This window comes from Pelodiscus sinensis, chromosome 7 (genome assembly GCF_052426305.1).
Source record: "Pelodiscus sinensis isolate ZL-2025 chromosome 7, ASM5242630v1, whole genome shotgun sequence".
Lineage (NCBI taxonomy): Eukaryota > Metazoa > Chordata > Testudines > Trionychidae > Pelodiscus > Pelodiscus sinensis.
This window is the reverse complement of record NC_143058.1, coordinates 11,130,926-11,151,706: the sequence shown is the minus strand read 5'-3', so window position 1 is coordinate 11,151,706 and position 20,781 is coordinate 11,130,926. Positions and strand designations below refer to the sequence as shown.

Below are 20,781 nucleotides of genomic sequence, written 5' to 3'. Positions count from 1 at the left end.
GGAAGGTCAAAGTAAGATATGCAACTCCAATCATGCAAATTATGTAGCTGGAGTCGACATATCTTAAATCCCTGTCCACACAGCAGGAGGTCGATGAGAGCAAATGTGCCTATTGGCTTCACTTACTCCTTGCGAGGAGTAGAAGTACTGGTGCCACAGGGGTGCCCTTTGAGTTCAATCTAGCAGGTCTGTACTAGACCTGCTAAATGGAACCCTGAAAGATCAACCGGCAGCATCAATCTTCCATGTAGTGTAGACATGCCCTTGGGCCAATCTTTCACATATTTACTATTGGACAAGGGAATATTATCTTGACTTCAGAAGGACAAATCACAACAATAGTAGGTACTCCTGAATACCAGTGTTTTGTGGGATTAAACCCTTGGTTATTTGAGAGTGACTGTTACTGAGATGGGTGGTTGAATGGTGAAAAAAAGAACACACACACACGCCCACCCACCCACCCAGCAAATGGGAAGAGCAAGCTTTCTACTAACATATGTGAAATAGATGAATTTCCCCAGCTCTGCAAGTCCATTGCACACACTAGAATCTGCCAAAGGTTATTTTCATTGCTTCATTTTATTTATGCACCCCTACTGTAAATAACATCGCCATTTATATGCATTGGTCTCCAGGGTCCCTGCTAAAAGGAATCTCTTTAATGACCTGCAACTCTCCAAAGGAAATGTGGAAGCTTCATCACTGGAATAATTTAAGATTGCATTATACCTAGCACTCCAAAATACACTGTAACACAGATGAAATAGTTGACCTATAGCAATAGGTCTCTTGTTCCAAGCCCTCCTTTGGGAAAATTGAATTTGATATCCAGCCAACACAATTTCTTATCAGGGCAGTGATGCGTGTGCGCAGTTTGATAAGGTGGCCTGTATGGCTCATTTTGGCATATGTCAGAGAATGTCCCTGTGTTCCCTGTGTTTATGTCCCTTTGTTCCCTAAAAGGAAGATGAAGCCAAAAGAACATATTTTCTTTTAATAGGCAATTCATAATAACAACACTTAGCACTTTTGTAGTAATTTGCATAGTCAAATTGTTTTCCAAACATTAATTCATTAATAATTGATTAATGGAAGCTTTTAAAATAAATGAATTTCACTTAATCTACATATCAAGTTAATTCAGGACAAAATTAAAACCATGTCTTCAGTTGCATGTCTCTGAGATTGTGGGACTGGAGGGAACCTCAAGAGGTCAAGTAGTCCAGTCCCATGCACTCAAGGCAAGACCAAGTAATAACTAGACAAAGATGGCCCAACTAGCTCATGAGTTACATGCAGCCCTTTTACTGTTTAAGTGCAGCTCACAAACACCCCAGGGCTCCCTCATTCTCCATATACCAGACTGTGGGGAGGGGGCTCAGGACTAGAGATGTTAAATTTAGATTAATTAACTAATTGAATAGTCAATGGGATTTCCATCGACTATTCGATTTGACTATTCGAGTCTGCTAGGCTCTCGCTACAAATCAAAAGTGGAAGACCCGCAGGGAACACAGGGCCAGTGGCGGAGTCCCCTGCTGGCCCTGACCTCCCTATGGCACCTCAGCCTTTGAAATGTACAAGAGCCCCAAGGGGCTCTTGTACATTTCAAATGGACACCCAGCAAGGCATCTTGTTGGGGCTCTTGTACATTTCAAAAGCAGAATCCCAGCAGAACTGGTGCAAGTAGAGACTGCTTCAGTCCCCGCTCATGCCATTTCCCGCTGTGCGTCTACCTCCCCTGCCTCCTGCGGAGACAGTTCTGGGGGGAACTGGAGTTTAAGCTCCAGCATCAGCATCAGCTCTTGCACCCCTGCCTTGCTGCCTCTTTCTGATAGAGGCAGCGGGGGGAGGAATTGACTAGTTGCATCACCAGTGGACTATCCGGTAAGCTCATGCTTACATCCCTATTCAGGACCTCTGCCTTGCAGTGAGGTGGAGGGGGTAGGGGTGTCGAGCAGGAAGCTTGGGACTTCAGCGGGAGTGGAATTGAAACCCTGAGCCCCAGCTCCTGAACTTCAGAGTCTTGTAATATGTGGCTCAGAGGGCAAATAAGTTGGTCTTCCCTGAACTAGACCATTACTAACAGGTATTTTTATATGAAGAATCAGGTATTTTTCTAACCTTCTCCTTAAAATCTTCAATGAAAGAGATTCCACAACCTCCCTAGGCAATTTGTTCCAATGTTTAACCACCCTGACAGTCAGGAAGGTTTCCTACTGTCCAATCTAAACCACCTCAGTTTAAGCCCTTGCTACTTGTCCTATCCTCAGAGGTTAAGGAAAACAATTTTTCACCCTCCTTGCCACAGTCTTTTATGTACTTGAGAACTGCTGTCATTCCCTCTCAGTCTCCTCCTCTCCAGGCTAAACAAACCTATTTTTTAAACATCTTTCCTCATAGGTCATGTTTTCTTGACCTTTAATCGTTTTTGTTGTTCTCCTCTGGGCCTTCTCTAGTTTGTCTACATATTTTCTGAAATGTTCCCAGGACACAGTATTCCAGGTGAGGCTTTATCAGCACAGAGTAGAGTAGAATTACTTCTTGTGTCTCGCTTACAACATTCCTGCTGATACACCCCAGAATAATGTTCACTTTTTTTCAAGAGTGTTACACTATTGACTTATATTTAGCTTGTGATCCACGTTAGCCCCCAGATCTTTTCAGTAGTAATCCTTCAGAAGTAGTCATTTCCCATTTTGTGCATGTGCAATAATTGTCCCTTCTTAAGTGGAGTACAGTAAAACTCCAGTTGTCCGGCATCCAGTGGTCCGGCTAGTCCAGCACCACCTGGAACCCGGAAGTGCTCCAGGCAGCTGGACAATTGGAGCTGCTCTGCCCTGGGCTTCCCCGAGTCAGCCGCTGGTCAATTTCAGCAAGGGCTGACTTGGGGATGCCTGGGGCAGAGCAGCTGGGGTGCTGCCAGGTTGGTCTTGTAGTGCCGCCCCCCCCCCCATCCACCCCACTCTACCCCAGACCCCTCATAGCCCCCCCCTTCCGATAGTCCGGCATATTTGATAATCCAGCACTCCCTGGGTCCTAAAGGTGCCGTATTATCAGCAGTTTACTGTACTTTCCATTTGGTCCTTATTGAATTTCACCCTGTTTACTTCAGATCATTTCTCCAGTTTGTCCAGATCATTCTGAATTTTAATCCTGTCCTCCAAAGCACTTGGAATCCTTCCAACTTGGTTTATCCACAAATTTTATAAGACTGTTCTCAGTACCATTACCTAAATCATTTACATATGTAAAATGGCACAGCCAATTGGGAATTACAAACTATATACAAGTAATTATTTTGCACACATCATTATGTGGCAATTCACATGGCTACCCATATATTTTTGAAACTGCAGCACTGACTGAGTTATAGAAGAATTAATCTTTTGTTTCCACTAGAGCGTGACTAGACACCACATACCAAAAACCTATGTTAAAAGAACATTATTAAAATGTTAAACACTCAGAAGTTGGGAAATTCAATCATTAAGGTGGCCTAGCTCACAGCAGCTAGGGACAACCATTTTGCAGGGAAAGTCCAACTTTACCCCATAGTTCTGACCTGTAGGGAGTACGCTCAGTTGCTCTGTGATAGTGGCATGCAAAGTCTGCTCACGGAAAGGGGTTGTGAAAGGCTCAGTATGCTCAGGGAGGATGGAATCTTTCCAACAGGTGGGGAACCTCAGGCCCACGAGCCGGATGCGGCCCCCAGCTTGCCTGGATCTGGCCCCCAAGGCTCTGAGCCTGCCCCCCAGTATTGGGGAACCTGTGCTAGCACTCCAGCCTCCCTCCCCCTCTGCTGTCCCACCATGGGGCTGGAGCACACAAAATGTATTAGGCTGAGCCCCTAGGCTCTCCTGTGAAAGGACTGTGAGGGGTGTCTTTCTCCTTCTCAGGCAGAGGCCACATCAGTGAGGGGTTTTGTTTGGGTGGGTTTTTTTCTTTTTTGCTTCTCACTTGTGTGTGGCCCTCAACTGATTTTTTTTTTTGTGGGAACCGGGCCAAACAAGATTCCCAGGTAAAAATCTAAATCTCTACGGTGCACGTGCAAACTGATTTTTGTTTGTTTGCTTGCTTGTTTCCCAAAGGCTTAAAATGTGGTCACATTTAGGCAGACTTTCACATGACGAAATGCACGTTGCTGACAGAAAGGCCACTCTCCTGCCTGCTCCAAAGCACAGAGGTTCTAAGACTGGGAAAGTATACCAGACATTTTAAACAAGGCCATAATAAAATGTTTCTAAAAAACCAGCCAAATACATGTTAAATGTCATCTTAAACAATTAATTTGGTAAGGAACTGAGAGTAGGGTCTAGTAATGAGAAGTGTCAGATAATCTTAATAGTAGGTTGTAATTGTGCTTTCATGAATCAGTACCGAGAACCCCAAATTCAGATCACACCTGCTGAAAAGTAGGTTGTTGCTGGTAATTTCCCCATAAGAGATGTCAAACCAGCCACAAAAGTAATATCTGTTTCACCACACTGGGTAACAGGAAGTCTTAAAAATAGTTTCATGGAGTACGTCTACCAACAGAATTATTTTGGAATAACTAACGTTATTCCAAAATCACATTGTGCTCATCTACTCTATAAGCCTTTATTTTGAAATAATGTTGAGCTGGAGGACTTCTTACTCCAACTCCTATAACCCTCATTTCACGAGGAGTAAGGGAAGTCGAAGGAAGAGTGTTCTTCCTTCGACTTCCTGCTGTGTAGACAGCACCAAAAGCCAAATTTAGCTATTTCGACTTCAGTTATGCAATTGACGGAGCTGAAGTTGCCTAGCTTGATTTGACTTTAGCCCTGCTGTGTAGACATATCCTGAGGTATTCATTATATCACCATCAAAAACACAGGATTCAGAGCTGAGTGGTTATTTACAACCAGTTTCATCAAATAAATGGTTCTTCTGATCCAAAGAATCAGCCACACATCCTGGTCAATATATAACTTAGCTGTTACCCAAAAATCATGCTGATGCCAATCCTTTGGTATCTAAAATATAAAGGTATATAGAAAGAAAGACAGACAGTCAGTCTAGACTGCAGTGCTTTTCCGGGATAGCTCTAGTATCTCGAAAAAGCAATGCTGTGTCCAAGAACATGTCCGCTTTTTCGCCATCCCTGTAAACCTCATTTTACAAGGAAGAAGGGATGTGTTGAAAGAGCCCTTTTTTCTGAAATTTGGCACCGAATAAACATACCAAATTTCAGAAAAGCCTCTTTCGACAGTACACAAATTGCGTTTCTTTTTCCGATTTATCTTTGCAGTAGAGGGGGAGAGAGAGAATCAAATCATACAGTACTTGCAAAGTTCTTGGCTCAGGCTTGTAGCAGTGATGGAATAAACTGTTGGCTCTCGTGTTGCTTCCAAATCATTAGAAAGATCTCAGTCCCTTTGTGAGAATGCTCCATTAGTATAAGTTAATAGTCCAGAGGTTTCAGCAGGAAAGAGGTAAAATGGAGGTGTTCCAGGACCCATTATAGGTTCTGCCATGTGGAGAGAAACCCATTGTTCTTACTGTGGAAAATTACAGGTGAAGATGGAATCACATGGGCAAGTCATGTGTCCATGCTGCTAATCACTGCAGCAGCCATTACCCTTCAGATAAAACATCTGCAGGAAAATCCATTCAATGTACATGGGCATCTCCCGTAATCCATTGTCAGTTAAGTGTTTCTTGATACGCCACTTAATTTGAACAGTCCTTCCAAGATATGCTGGCTGAATACTTTGTAGGCATCCAGGAGCAAATATCTGAAATATAGGCATACAGCTAATATTTATATCTTCAGATAAAAAAAGATACACAGTTAAAAATATCATAATCACATTTAGCAAATCATAATATTTCCATAGATATCTCACATGCCATATTTTGTACAAGATTTGTTGCGAATGTATAACAGTGGTTGCAACAATGGTCTAGATCTGTGTTTCCCAAAGTGTGCTTCTGGATCACTTTGGGAAAGCTACTCGTGGGTCTGCACCACTTTATTTACTTAAAGGGTCTGTAGCCATGGATTGGCTCTGGTTCGCTGTTTCCAGCCAAGGGGAGATGCGGGAATCGGTGGCCCAAGTCATGCCACTTCCCATGGCTCCTTTGGCTGGAAACAGCAAATCAGAGCCAGTGGGAGCTGCAAGGCTCCATTACTACAGACCTTTTAGATCTGTCCCGGGCCCATGGAACACTTTGGAAAATGCTGGTCTCTATGATCATATGTTAATCAGATAATGTCACATAAGTGATGCGGCCAGCATCTATCCTATGTCTTCCATTCAGAATAAAGAAGCCTAATCTGCTTGTATCTCCACAGTCATGTGATCTTTATCAATGAATGCAGGCTTCCCCCATCTCCCCTCCTCCCCCAGAATCCCAGGCTCTTTAAGCCTAGTTCCATGAACTAGGCATAACTTATTATCTGTCTAGCAGTATCTTTTGTGAGTGGACAAATCTATGTTGTTTTTTCAGTACTTCGGACTCATTGGGCATGATGTTATTAGGAAATCCTAATCAAGAGAGCGTGTAATTATAAGTAGAAGTTTCTTTTGAATTGGTTTGAAAAGGGTTCTTGCATCATCCTATTCAGAAATGAGAAGCGTGTGCGCCAAATGGTTATGTATGACATTGTTAATTACAGTTTGCCATGTCTAGCTGGTTGTTCAGTTGGAAAAACATAATTATTTGTTGACATATCAAGATAGGATCTAAAAACATTGCTGCCAATTGCTTGGGGGTTGTGGAGAGTTCTGGAACAAGGGAAAACAGTGTCACTTTCTAATTCTTTTACATATTTTGTACCTTAACTTGCATTGACTTTTACCTTTAGAAACAAGTCTGCAGCTCAGAAATTCTTTCCTGGTAGACCAACTTCCATTCCTTTTAGTAGCAGTTACTTTCTACTTGGTTACGCTGGTGGAAGAGTTTAAATTTCAGAGGCTGACGTAGTCTACAGCTTTGTGTCAGATTCACTGCTGAAAACCAATTTGAAATTGCCTCAGTTATGTTTTTACTTATTTTCTGGTTTTGAGAACCCATCATCATGTTTACACAACACTTTCCTTTTGTTTGTGATGTTGTGGCCCACAGAGAAGATCATTTTAATGTCCATTAGACAGGTGGCTTGCTGTTTCAATCATAGATGGGATTTTATTTGTCCCTGAGGGCTTGTCTACACTAAGGGAAAGATCGATGATGCCACATTTGATCATCTGGGGTTTGAAATAGCAGGTCTAGTGAAGACCCACTAATTCAAACTGAGAAGGCTCCCCCATCGGCACCAGTAGTCCTACTCCTCACGAGAAGTAAGGGAAGCCAATGGGAGCATGTGCTTCTGTTGACCTCCCGCTGTGTGGAAGGTGCCAAAATGTGATTTAAGATACTTTGACGTAATTAACATAGCTGGAGTTGCGTATCTTAAGTCAACTTTCCTCTTTAGAGGAGACCAGGCCTGAATGAGCATTCCCAGTCCTTCAAGACTGTATATAGCGTTCATGTTGAGATATATGACCAATAAAGCTGGATTAGCCAAAGGAAAACACTGGAGACAGGAAGTGAGACTAAAGCAGCAGCCACATCAACTCTCGCTTTAAGACACACAGCTCTGAGAATGCAATGGGTTTTGTAAATATACAGTCACAGTTAACAAAATAAGCCGATGGATGGCACTTTGAAATACATTGACAATCCAATTGAAGTATATTGTGGTGAGGTGCACAATAGAGAGAGAAAGAGAGATCTGATTCTATGCCAAAGAGCTCAGTGATGGTGTGATGTAAACGTTTTATCACCAGGACTTTGGGAGTGTTGTTACAAGGTGCCTGTGTTTTAAGAATGGAATGGAAAAACTGGGACATTTTAGTGGTGACGTAAGACTGTCCATATTCAGTCAGATCAAAGGTCCATCTAGCCCAATATCCTGTTGTCTGACAGTGGCCAATACCAGGTGCCACGGAGGTAATGAACAGAATGGGTAATCATCAAATGATCCTACCCCTGTGGCTCATTCCCAGCTTCTGACAAACAAAGGCTATGGACACCATTCCAGCCCATCCTGGCTAATAGTCATTGATGGACCTATCCTCCAGTGAATGTATCTAGGTATTTTTTAACCCTGTTATAATCTTGGACTTCACGACATCCTCTGGCAAGGAGTTCCACAGGTTAACTGCATGTTGTGTGAGGAAGTACTTTCTTTTGTTTGTTTTAAACCTACTACCTATTAATTTCATTTGGTGACCCCTAGTTCCTGTGTTGTGGGAAGGAGTAAATAACTCTTCTTTATTCACTTTCTCCATGCCACTCATGAGTTTATAGACTTCTATCATATTCCCTATTAGTCCTCTCTTTTCCAAGATGAAAAATCCCAGTATTATTAATCTCGCCTCAGATGGCAGCCATTCCATACCCCTAATAATTCTGTTGTACTTTTCTAAACTTTTTCTAATGCCAAGTTATTTTTTGAGATAAAGCAACCACATCTGCATGCAGAATTCAGATGGATTTATATATAGGAGACCCTCACAATTCACGGATTCGCTATTTGCAATTTTGCGTATTTGTGTATCTCTCCTATCCTCAATCCCCACCTCTTCCTGACACTGCCCTGCCTTCTCCTTCCCATTGCACCCCATCTCCCAGCTTGGGGGAGACACAGACTCCGTTTCTCCTGCACCCAGTATTCATGGATTTCACCATTCACAGTGGTGTTAAGAACATATCTACCGTGAATGGTGAGGGTTTCCTGTAGAGACAATACGATATTCTCTGCCTTATTTTCTGTCCCTTTGTTAAAATTTCTCTTTGCTTTTTTGGCTGCTGCTGGACATTGAGTGGATGTTTTCAGAGAACTCTCCAGAATGACTCCAAGATCTTTTTTGAGTGGTGATGGCTAATTTAGTCCCCATCATTTTATAGCTATAGCTGTAATTATGTTTTCTCATGTGAATTACTTTGTATTTATTAACATTAACATTTATCTGCCGTTTTATTTGCCTATTCACCTAGTTTTGTGAGATCCTTTTGAAACTCTTTACAGTCTGCTTTGGACTTCACTATCCAGAGCAGTTTTGTATCACTGACAAGTCTCAGGGTGAGAAAAGAGAAACTACACTCTTTTGAATTGCCTTTCCACAGCAACAAGTGTCCATGTTGAGGATGACAGAGAGCAATGATCTCATTGCAATTTGATTATATTTTTTAAATACTGTACGTCAGGGCTGTGAGGTTGGAAATAGATTAGGGGTACCAGGTGAGACAGATTAGTGGCCTATGATTTTGTAAGGTTTATCTTGTCTCTTCCTTTTATCATGACACTGAGACACCTGCTCAGTAGAGCACCAGTTCTGAAGCAGGGGAACACTAGTTACACTGGGAAGTATCTAGTCCTGACCATTTCTTTGTGCTCTGGGGATGGGTTGCCGGAGTGTGACACTGGCTGCACTGGAATCACACTGAGACACCAACAATGCAGACTATCAAGTTGACACATTTGGGTTAGGTTCACTATCCTCTAACAAGGAGTGCTCACAGGGGTCAGCATATTTTTGTGGGGTTTTTTCTGAACCTTTTGCCGGGACCCAGTCTTCTAGTGCCAATCCAGAGTGAAGTAAAGTTAAATGGGGTCTGAATCCAGTGAAATTACACCCTTGCTGGCTCCCACAGCCTTCTCTGACTGTCTCTGATGCTTTTCCTCGCAGCCTTTCTTGGAGTGGCAGGAAAATGGATTCACCTCTTCCTCCCACTCCTCCATTCTTGATCTTCCTGCCAAGTAGAGCAGCAGAGTTCATCCAGGACAAGTGTGCCATTTCGGGAGCGGGGGGGACTGGGGAAGAACCGTGTGTACCAGGACATGGCTTACTTTTCTTCCCATTCCCCTGACGATAAGGGAGCGAGGCAGAAGTACTTGGATTCTGTGCATTATTCCTCTGCCCAGTAAGCCATGTCCCAGTATGAACAGCTGCCGCCCCGCCCCCCACTCTTCCTAAATGGCACCCTTGATCCAGGAGATGGCCAACTAGCACCAATCAGGATGCAGTGCTCCACTGCCATGGCTCCTCTGTTTCTGACTGATTGCTATAGGTGTGACCCCTCCTTTTGGGGTCCAGAACCCCACATTTCTCTGTCATTCCATCCTCAGTGGAGACTGCCTCAGCCCCTCACAGAACCTCCACCGATCTGTCTCTCGTTGTCAGCCTCGGTTCTGCACCCTGCTGGCGTTTAAAGGCAGAAGAGGATAGGAAACAGACGCCATGAGAAGTCCCTGCCTGTGCCAAAACAAGTAATGGAGAAAATAATTTGCCCTGTGTGAGAAACTGCTGTCAGTTGGCAGACTCTTCGGTAAACCGTACCGGGCCTCTGTTCCCTTGATGGGCCTGTGTGTGTTTGTTGTGAGGCCACTTCCAGCATAAACAGTGTCAAGCAATTAGAGTCATCTCACTCATGCTAATTAGCCAAAGCAAACTGAGTGGAAGAGACCTGGACAAGATCAGTATTGTGACTGTGCACAGAACTGAAAAAGAGCCAGAGTAACCCTGTGGAAGAATCTGCTGTCAGCTGGCTTCTATTTTTGTTGCTCTGAGGATTTTTTTTTTCTTTTTAAAGCAAGGGTAGTGGATGCAGGATACATTAGTATTTATTCCCCCATGGAAACATAATTTTGTTTGCACTGTGTGTGATATACACAAAGGAACAGACTTCCTGCTCCTTGCCATTATATACTCAGGTTTTATTTTTAATTTAAGGGAGTTAATAACATCAGTGACTTGAAAACATGGATATTTTCACTTGTCCACACTTTACTTTTCTGTAACACCTTTCAGCATAGGATCTCAGAGTGTGTTATATGTAGGAATGAATTTTAGTCTGTCACTTCCAGAGATCATGGAATATCTTTGTGCCTCAGTTGCCCCATCTGTAAAGTGGGAACATAAACCTTAAATCTTCTGGCCAAGGCATCTCACACAGTCTGTAGCAGAGACAAAGGTGTTACATCTTCAAGAAGAGGAATCTTATGTCCTCTCTTGGGCCTGCGTCTCTGAGCTTTATGCTGACTCCTTGAATCCCTGACAGTCACTATCAGATTGCTATAAAATACAGCAGATTGCAGCCAGCCATATGTTTAAGAAGAAAACACAAACCACAGAGATCACATACCCCAGTGCACAATATTCAGTCTGGATGCAGGCGGAAGTGTAAAATGGTTACCAGAGGAACTGATGGGTAGAATGGTTTGGGTAGGGAAGCGCAGCTTAGTGCTGCTCCACACATGCATGCTCTCTGCTATTGTGCTGCTGACTCATGTGTAGAGGGCCCAGGGATTGCTTGCTGTGCCCTTAGCTGAGCAGACTGGCAGACTTCTTGGGGCTCCAATCCTAGCACCCAGCAAACACTTTGGTGGCACAGCAGGACCTGATACATGCACTAAAGAACAAAATATCCCTGCTATGTGATTTCAGCATGCAGGGCAGCTATTGTCTGTATAGTCTCCAATGAAGGGTGATGAGTGTGAGATTCTTTGGTCTGTAAATATTGCACACACCAAAACTACTTTTCAACCTTCATTGTGTTCTTTTAACACAAAGCATTCGACAGTCAGGAAACGCCAGCCCCCATGTGCCTCTGAATTGTAGCAGTTTTTAATTCCATGCTCACATGCTAGTTTTTTTTTCCATAGGACTTTTGCCTCATTCAGTGCACAGATGGGCAATATTCACTTCAGGAGCAATTATCCAATATTTTGTTTTCTCTTAAGTGCCCTATGGCTCTTCTCTGCATATCCTTCAAACTATGCTCTGAAGTCAGAATATCTGTTAGTGGCTCCTATTGAAGAAGTAGCAGATGACCATATAATTAAAGACTGTATCATAATCCGTACACTCAAGGGGGCTGAATTAAGGTTGCACACCATAGTCTATAATAAACTAAAGTAGTTTAGCTTCAGGCAGTTGTTAATTTTAATAACACTTGTCTGGCTTTCAAAAAGAATTGCCTGTTTGCTCTTCTCTTTGTGAAGCTAAAAATAATTTGTTTTTATCAAGAGTCCCTTTTAGTGCCAATTGTCTATCATGATGGCAGAGTTCTGCACTTCACCTGCAAACACAAATGTCCTTGTGGCCATTGGACAGATAAGTTTGACCTTTAGCAAAAAGCAACATGAAGTGCATCATGCTGTCTAGCCAGCCATTGCAAAGGCTCCCATATGTTCACGGCTGCATCTCTATCACTATTCTATATGTTCATTATGTTCCTCTTATGGTGACTGAAGTAAAACTGCTTAGGTTGCATCATGGAAAAGGTGGGGCTTCATTTACTAAGCCCTTTTAAGCAGGCACGAGCAAATTTCCCAAAATGTCATCTGAGTCCTGGTGCGAATACCAGGAAGCTCCCCTCATTATTGTTTCACTTTGGGCACAGCCGGTAAAAACCAGGGTAGTACCATCCCAGCTGACTCAGGCTTACGGGGCGCAGGCTCTGAGGCTTTTTCACTGCAGTGTAGATGTTTTGGCTCCAGGACTCTGAGATCGGAGAGTCCCAGAGCTCAGACTGCAGCCTGAACTGAAATAGCCCCACTACAGGTAAACAGCCCCTTCACCCAAGCCCAAGTCAGCTAGCATGGGCCAGCCTGAAGTTTTTAATTGCAGTGTAGACATACCTTTAGAAGGAGAGGATCTGAAACTGAATAATTTTAGGAATTAAAAAAACGGAAATGTGCCTTGCTAATCTGAAACCAGCCATACAAAGCTTCACACGTTTGGATTCTTTCATGTGAGTGCGCAGATGAGATGCTAAAGAGTTGAGCAAAGGTAATGGAAAGATTTGAGAGCTGCTGAATTAAGCTCTAGACAGCGCATAGGGCATGTTGAGAGCCTGAAGCCAAACTAGAGGCTAAGTGGACTCTCAATGAGAGCTTTACCGCTCCATCTTTTCCTGCTTTAGTGCATTTACTACTACAAGAGGGGAAGGATGAGCTTGTGAAAGATGTCAGGTTCCTTCCCCTCCCACTGTAGTATATGAAAGGTGGAGCTGTTCAGGAGGCACTCAGTACCATGCCAGAACTAGTCCCATGGAGAGGCCAGCTGATTTTAGAGATCTGCTCCACTAGGAGGACTGCTCTCTTAACTGAAAACCGGGGCTTGAGGTAGGGAAGAGGAAAAAAATTAATTTGGGGGGCAAATGTCTGTGATTTTAACTTTGGCTTAACTGAGGCCATGCTGGAGCTGTGAAATCGACAAAGTGGGTGAGATGGATAGAATCATAGAATCCCAGGGCTGGAAGAGACCTCGGGAGGTCATCGAGTCCAACCCTCTGCCCATAGCAGGACCAACCCTACCTAAATCATCTCAGCCAGGGTTTTGTCAAGCTGGGACTTAAAAACTTCTAGGGATGGAGATTCCTAGGTAACCCATTTCAGTGTTTCACTGTCCTCCTAGTGAAATAGTTTTTCCTAATATCCAACCTGGACCTCCCACCGCAGCTTGAGACCATTGCTCCTTGTTCTGCCATCTGTCACCACTGAGAACAGCCTCTCTCCATCCTCTTTGGAACCTCCCTTCAGGAAGTTGAAGGCTGCTATCAAATCCCCCCTCACTCCTCACTTCTGCAGACTAAATAAGCCAAATCCCTCAGCCACTCCTCATAGGTCATGTGCTCCTCGTAGGTCATGCCCAAATCCCTCCGCCTCTCCTTATAGGTCATGTGATCTCCCCCAGCCCCCTAATTATTTTCCGCTGGACCCTCTCCAATGCGTCCACATCCTTTCTATAGCAGGAGGCCCAGAACTGGACGCAATACTCCAGATGTGGCCTCACCAGAGTTGAATACAAGGGAATAATCACTTCTCTAGATCTGCTGGAAATGCTCCTCCTAATGCACCCTTATATGCCATTAGCTTTCTTGGCTACAAGAAGCTTGACTCATATCCAGCTTCTCATCTACTGTAATCCCCAGGTCCTTTTCTGATGAACTGCTACTTAGCCCATCAGTCCCCAGGCTATAACAGTATTTGGGATTCTTCCATCCCAAGTTCTGGACTCTACACTTGTCCTTGTTGAATCTGATCAGATTTCTTTTGGCCCAATTCTCCAAATTTCTAAGTCACTCTGGACTCTATCCCTACCCTCCAACGTATCTACCTCTCCCCCTAGCTTAGTGTCATCCACAAACTTGCTGAGGGTGCACTCCATCCCCTCATCCAGGTCATTAATAAAGATGAACAAAACCAGCCCTAGAACTGATCCTTGGGGCACTCCACTTGAAACCGACCGCCAACCAGACATAGAGCTGTTGATCGCTACCAGTTGGGTCCGACAATCTAGCCAGCTTCTGTCCACCTTACAGTCCGTTTATCAAAACCATACTTCCATAACTTGCTGGCTAGAATACTGTGGGAGACCGTATCAAAAGCTATGCTAAAGACAAGGTATATCACATCCACTGATTTCCCCATCTCCACAGAGCGAGTTACTTCATCATAGACGTTAATCTGGTTGGTCAGGAGTAGTGCATGCTGGCCAGCATTTGGCGATCAAAAAGTTAAACTTGGGTAGCTAAGGTGTGTTGTCAGGGAGCCAGGAGAGCCAATGGGAAAAGGTGTTGAAATTTAATTGGAAGATGTACCTGCCTGCTGTTTTTCTTTGTCTGAGTTTTAAGCCAGCATTTGGGGGAACAAGATGTTTTGAACCAAGTAGAACTACCATGCCTACAAGGAATACTGGGCATGAAAATATACTGGACCTTGAAGCAAGGATTGTGAGCAGATAGGAAAATGTCTGTTTAGTCACAATCAAGTTATTTGTTTTGTTGTTTGGTTAAACTTCTCTGTGCTAAGTCCATGTGCCTTCCCCTGCCCTCATACACAGTATTTTTAAGCTGGATCCCAGAGATACACCTTCTCTGTATTTTAATTTGCTCTGGAACACCTAGCAACCAAGTATGCTTTACCAATATATCTTTTTGTTTTGTTAACACAATCTCCCTTTTTAAGGCAATAATTTGATTTTTGTGTCCTGGAAGGTAACAGGAGGTCTGTATATGCATGCCTAAGACTGAAAGGTCAGCTATCAGAGATTGCAGTTTGTTTTCCCTTTTTTTCTTCAAGATCTCTTGTGAAAAAAAGAGCTTGGGGGTACCCCTTTGGAAGAAGTTCAAGTGCTTACTTCCTGGGACCAAGAAGAAGGGTGTTTTCACTTGATGGTGGCAGGCTATTTCCCAAGGCCAAGGAATCTGTGACGTTGGGGAGTTTATTAAGCAGTAGCCTATAGAGGCAAGATATTTTTAAGGTCTCTTGTAGGCCTCCACCTTCTGTAGTTGGAGTGCCACAGTGGGGAACAGCCGTGACAGTGGGTCAGCTAGAACCTGAATGCTCCCAGCTGGGTTGCTGCTTAGTTCCGTGAACTGAGAAGTGTGGGCAGCTCCCCCTGTCCCTACACTCCCAGCCAGGAGCAGGGAGACAAGAGCTCAGGAATCAGGTGGGCTCCTGGCTCTCAATCCCCTACACTGCTCCTCTTCAGTCAGTGGAAGTGCTCCTACTGAGATCACACAGCACCAAAAGCAGGAGGACAGCATGGACATCACACGCTGCCGTAATTGCTGCGGTGGCTGTAAATCAATCTAACGTAAGTTAACTTAAGTGGTGCAGACATGCCCTTACATAGCTGACTTTTGCCCTTTCTGCCAGGATCACCTGGTGATGTTTCCCCAAAGTCTGCATCATACAATTGCAGGGCTAGTTACAACATAAAATTGAAACACAGTCAAATACAGTTTATAAAATAACCTGACAATAAATGTGTTAAACTTTTTAGAACAAATTTGAAAAAAAAATCGGATACTAGTAATGTAACAATTACAGGACTAGATAAACACATTAGAGACTCCATGTGGTTTCATTTGGAGCTCCGTGGACACCCAAGAGCAGAATGTAGTGCCAAATATTTTATTGGATTTTACATCCCAATAAAAGAGCACTTGCATAGCTGCCTGATCTTTCAGCCATGAGAAAAGACGCTTAATGCCATGCTCTGCATTAATTCAAATGACTGTCTCCATATTATGCAACTAAGGCAAACTGTTTACATGATTCTTTGCCTCCACTCTGCCTTGCTATTAAAGACTCTCCCATTATTCAGAAAATCAAGGTTGGAAAAGGTCTTAAAGGAGCAAACTTTCCTAACTTTATTCTGGCTGCATGTATCTCTGAACACCAAGTTGTCCTCAGCCTCTGCGTCCCCCTTTCTCATCTTCACCGCATCACCCCATCCACCATTTCCTCCTGGCTTGGTCCACTCTCAACTGGCCCAAGCTGCCAAAGTATCCACAGAGATCTTCGCAGTGGAGACAGGGTCACCATCAAATAGCATGTCCAGCTCTTAGTAGAACCAGCATCAGAGCAGCAACTTGTCTCCTACAGCTTGTAATGGGAGTTCTGCAGCTCTTTCATTTTGACCCTGCGCTGCAGTGTGTCCTGATCGCGGCCCCCTTCCATCATTAGGCATGATATCTATCATTAGGTATCCTAATTCCTGCAACTGGGACTGGATAGTCTCCCCTCCCCAAATGCTGATGAGGTCCAGCATCTCAGCATAGCTCCAAGCGGGATTTCACCTGCTGCTTGGAGAAGCCATGGTCACCTACAAAGATGCACTCAGAGCACTGCATGTGTCACCAAGCAAACAGGAAGAGGAATTTAAAGAGGGGGGCTGATGGTCACTTGAGGGCAGGGCAGTAGAGTTCAAACCGCTGACCAGAGCAGTGGAAACAGGCACTGTAGGAGATCTCCAGAGCCCAATTGTAACACTGTCACACAGCAGGGTGTCCACACTGGCACAACAGCTCTGTAGCCCCTGGGCAGAATTCTAGACACCTCTCATTTAGGTGGAGTTTTACAGTACGTTAACTGTGCAGTTTCTGCACACCAAATGGCGTGGCAGTGTGCGCACCTCAGGAGTTCCAGTTCAGAATGCTGCTTTAGTGTTCAGAAACTTACCCAAAAACTATTCCCCTTTCTTCTCACATTTACACTAGCTTAGTAATTGTAACCCCGGTTCTCAAAGTAGGCATTGTTATTTCAAAATACTCTTGAGACATGAAACAGGAATAGAGATCTGCTTGTCAGATATTTGACAAACGTTTTATCACTTTCTCAGAATAATCTCATGTCAGTTGTCAACTTCAGATAAACTTAGTGTAGAAAGCAAGCCAGGAGATTAGAATGAGTTGAACTGTTAGAGCAAAAGGCACTCACACGAATCCATGTAATAACATTTTGGAACAGAGGCTGCAATGCAACGATCAGCCCTTCTTTCCCATTCCCACCAAGCACTTGTTCCCTTGTTAATATCTATCACCTTGGTTTTGTGTTTCCAGTGCAGCGAGGTGCGGATTAATAATCCGGAATTTCTGTATGGTGGATTCTTTTAGTCTTAAAGCAGTTATCAGATTTTATGACTTTAAAGTTGGAATTAGACCATGGAACAGTACAGTGCCCTTTGGAAAGGGGTGGAAGTGCTAGCACTGCAGACATTTAAAATGAGACTTAAAAAATACTAGAGAAGACAGTGTATGGAAGAATCCTTCATTAGCGAATACGTTGTCATTCAAGCTTTAGCATGTTTCCGATTCCTTTTCAGGCAGGGCTGGAGGATTCGTGCCTCAGAGAGTCCATTTCATTGCCTTTATTTTAGATCTGTCCTTCACCTCCTTTGAGCTCTGTCTTTCTGATTTTTGGTGGGACCATTGCTGCATCATCCTTCCAACATCCACCAGGGTGGTCTGGGTGGCAGCCGAGAAGGCTACCGTCTCGTCTGTTTGGTAGTGGGGCTGGTGCTTTATAAGCAGAGTGGTGCTGCTCTGGTGAAGACTAGGTGCATCACCGGCGTAACTGTTCAGCAAACTACAGAAGAGCAGACGTGAGATGAATAGCCAGATTCTTCTATGGCAGTTTGAACAATGCTGCTGAGGGAGGCAAAGATCCATTTGAAACGACATCGTGAATTCAGTTTTACCACTTTGTCCTACCCCTGACGTGCATCTTTTGTCTTCAGTCTTGATTTTTAGAGGGGTGAGCACTCACGGTTTCCTGGAGAATGGGAATTGTGGCTGCTGAATTGGGAGATCCTCTGCCAAACCTAAAAAACTTTCTCACGCCTTCGGGGTCCTGATCCTGCAGGACTTTAAATATTACAAGGCCACTCACTGAATTGCAACTGTAATGAAAAGCTGTGCACATCTACATGGAGGCTCCTTAAACCTCACCAAGCAGAGAGCAAATTCAGCCACCAAGCTGAGGGGCACTTGAGGAGAGGATGTAAAACAAGTTATATAGACAAGGCAGGGCCTGATTTTTCACAGGTGTTGAGCATTTGCAGCTCCTATGTTTTAAGCTTCTCAGCTGAGCACTATTGTTTAAGGAACTTATTACTTCCACATTGGCTACGTCTACACTGGCCCCTTTTCCGGAAGGGGCATGTAAATTTCACGAGTCGTCGTAGGGAAATCCGCGGGGGATTTAAATATCCCCCGCGGCATTTAAATAAAAATGTCCGCCGCTTTTTTCCGGCTTTTAAAAAAGCCGGAAAAGAGCGTCTAGACTGGCCCCGATCCTCCGGAAAAAGCGCCCTTTTCCGGAGGCTCTTATTCCTACTTCAAAGGAATTTCCTACATTCCTACTTCAAAGGAACTTCCTACATTTTTATTTAAATGCCGCGGGGGATATTTAAATCCCCCGCGGATTTCCCTACGACGACTCGTGAAATTTACATGCCCCTTCCGGAAAAGGGGCCAGTGTAGACGTAGCCATTGTGTCCATCAGAGTTTGAGTGTGATGATCCTCTGAAAAAAGCACAAGACTCCTTGAACTTGATGATTAATTAAAAACAGACCATGCTGTTGCAATGATGTCTATAAAAATCAGTTCAACAGTGACACTTGGGTGGGAAACCAATAATTATTTTAATTTTCAGATACTTTGAAACCATCAAGAAGGCCATTAGATCTCCAGAGCAGGGTCTGTCTCTCTGCCTGTGTTTCATACGGCTCCTAATACAGTGGATCTCTGTTCCTGGACAGCACCTTTGAGCAATGTTGCGGTGTAAAGGATTACGAATATTACTACACATTTTTGGGATGCACTGACACTATGGCAATAACCATGGGGGAAAGCCTATGAATATATATTGCTGGCGGAATGCCAGTGCTGTGAGCAGTGGCTGTTTAAATATATGGCAATTCCCAGTCTGAGGAGCCTTCAGTCAATTAGTCTATTGCAGTTAGGCTGTAGTACGGAGGTCTGGATTTTGACTTTATGAGACCCAATCTTACACTTGGCAGCAGTTGTATTAAAGTCAAGTTGAGGGAGATCTGTAGCCTTCAGGCAGGCTTGCAGCACTGTGCTGAATTAGAAGCACAGTGAGGACTGGTTTTCTTCCCTGCACTTTGAATTTTCACACAAGTGACTTAAGTCTAATTAATACCAAAGGTCTTCGATGCAAATCATCATTGCTCCAGTCACTGCCATTCAAGTGAATGGAACTACCCTCATTCTCACTGGCTGAGGACCTGGGCATGTGTCCTTAATAAACACCCATTCAGCCTCTATTTATAATTGCACAAAACAGCATGTCGTTGCCACCAGCAGGCATCATGCACAAAATACACTTGGCCTCTGAGAGCAGAACAGAGCCCTAAAGTATGTGGAAAATTCCAAACCCTGATTGTGTTCTTCTGCCAAGTGCTTAAGGAAGGTCTACTTGAGAAAATGTTACGGGAAAGTATCCTACAATTATCTCAACTGAATTAGTGATGTAAAATTTCCATTTAATTAGTTAACTAGTTAAACATTAAGTTTAACTGGTTAATTGACTAAGTTGGAATGGGCAGAGGGTACTGTTCCAGCCTGACTGCTTCTAGCTCCCCTCAGGGCTACCAGCTCCCAGTCCTTTTGGGGACCTGGAGCAGCCCTCCACCCACAGCAGGCAGGGGGTTGCTCCCCAGGTTCCAGTTAACTGTTACCTGGTAAGCATAACCTATAAAGAGTGAGGCTTACTGGGTAACCAGTTAACTGGTTACCCGTTAACATCCATCTCTAAACTGAATCCCTGAGCAGTATTTTCAGTATCGCAGTGAAGTGCTTCTGTTCAAATAAGGGGTATTTTCTTTAATATTATGTTAGTCCTTTAGAAATTGCATTTTTTAAAAACAGCTTGCAGGTTCTCTTGCATAATAATTCCATTTTATGAGCTTTGCCTCATGAAGAAGCCATCATACATACAAAACGGGGTATTTGAAGTGAATCATTTAATTTACTTAACTAGAAGTTAGCTAAAGAGGTTCTCACTAAATATAATTTTAAGCAGCTTCCCTTCAATTAAAATTCAAGTCACTCTAAAATAGTTAACCCCAATAGATTAGAAGAGTCACCTAAGAAAAAGTGAGTAATATATTTTTGCTGTACCTGCAATATGCATTTTTCAGTCTTTCATTTTGGAAGTCCACTGTACATTGAACTACTAACACTGAAGTCTCATCAATCATTTCCAGTGTTTCAAGCATGTTTTAGTGTTTAAACAAGAATCTGAATTAAACCAATATTATTTTTAATGTTTTAAATGGGCTTGCCAGAAAAAAAGTCCAAGTTTTCTTGTGTAAACCAATTAATTATACATTCAAATAGACAGGCATGGTTGTCAGATTTTTGTTGACCTGTGAGCATTTGCCAGTGGTAAAGTGTGCACCTGTTTTTATGAGAATCACTGCTCTGCCCTGCCCTGTAAAAAT

At 43.5% G+C, this 20,781-nt stretch overlaps 1 protein-coding gene across 2 annotated transcripts in view; it reads left to right on the top strand.

Annotated features, from left to right (window-relative positions):
- The window catches only part of ADCY5 (adenylate cyclase 5), a 330,673-nt gene that overhangs the window by 251,431 nt on the left and 58,461 nt on the right, over nucleotides 1-20,781 (top strand). The window lies entirely within an intron of this gene.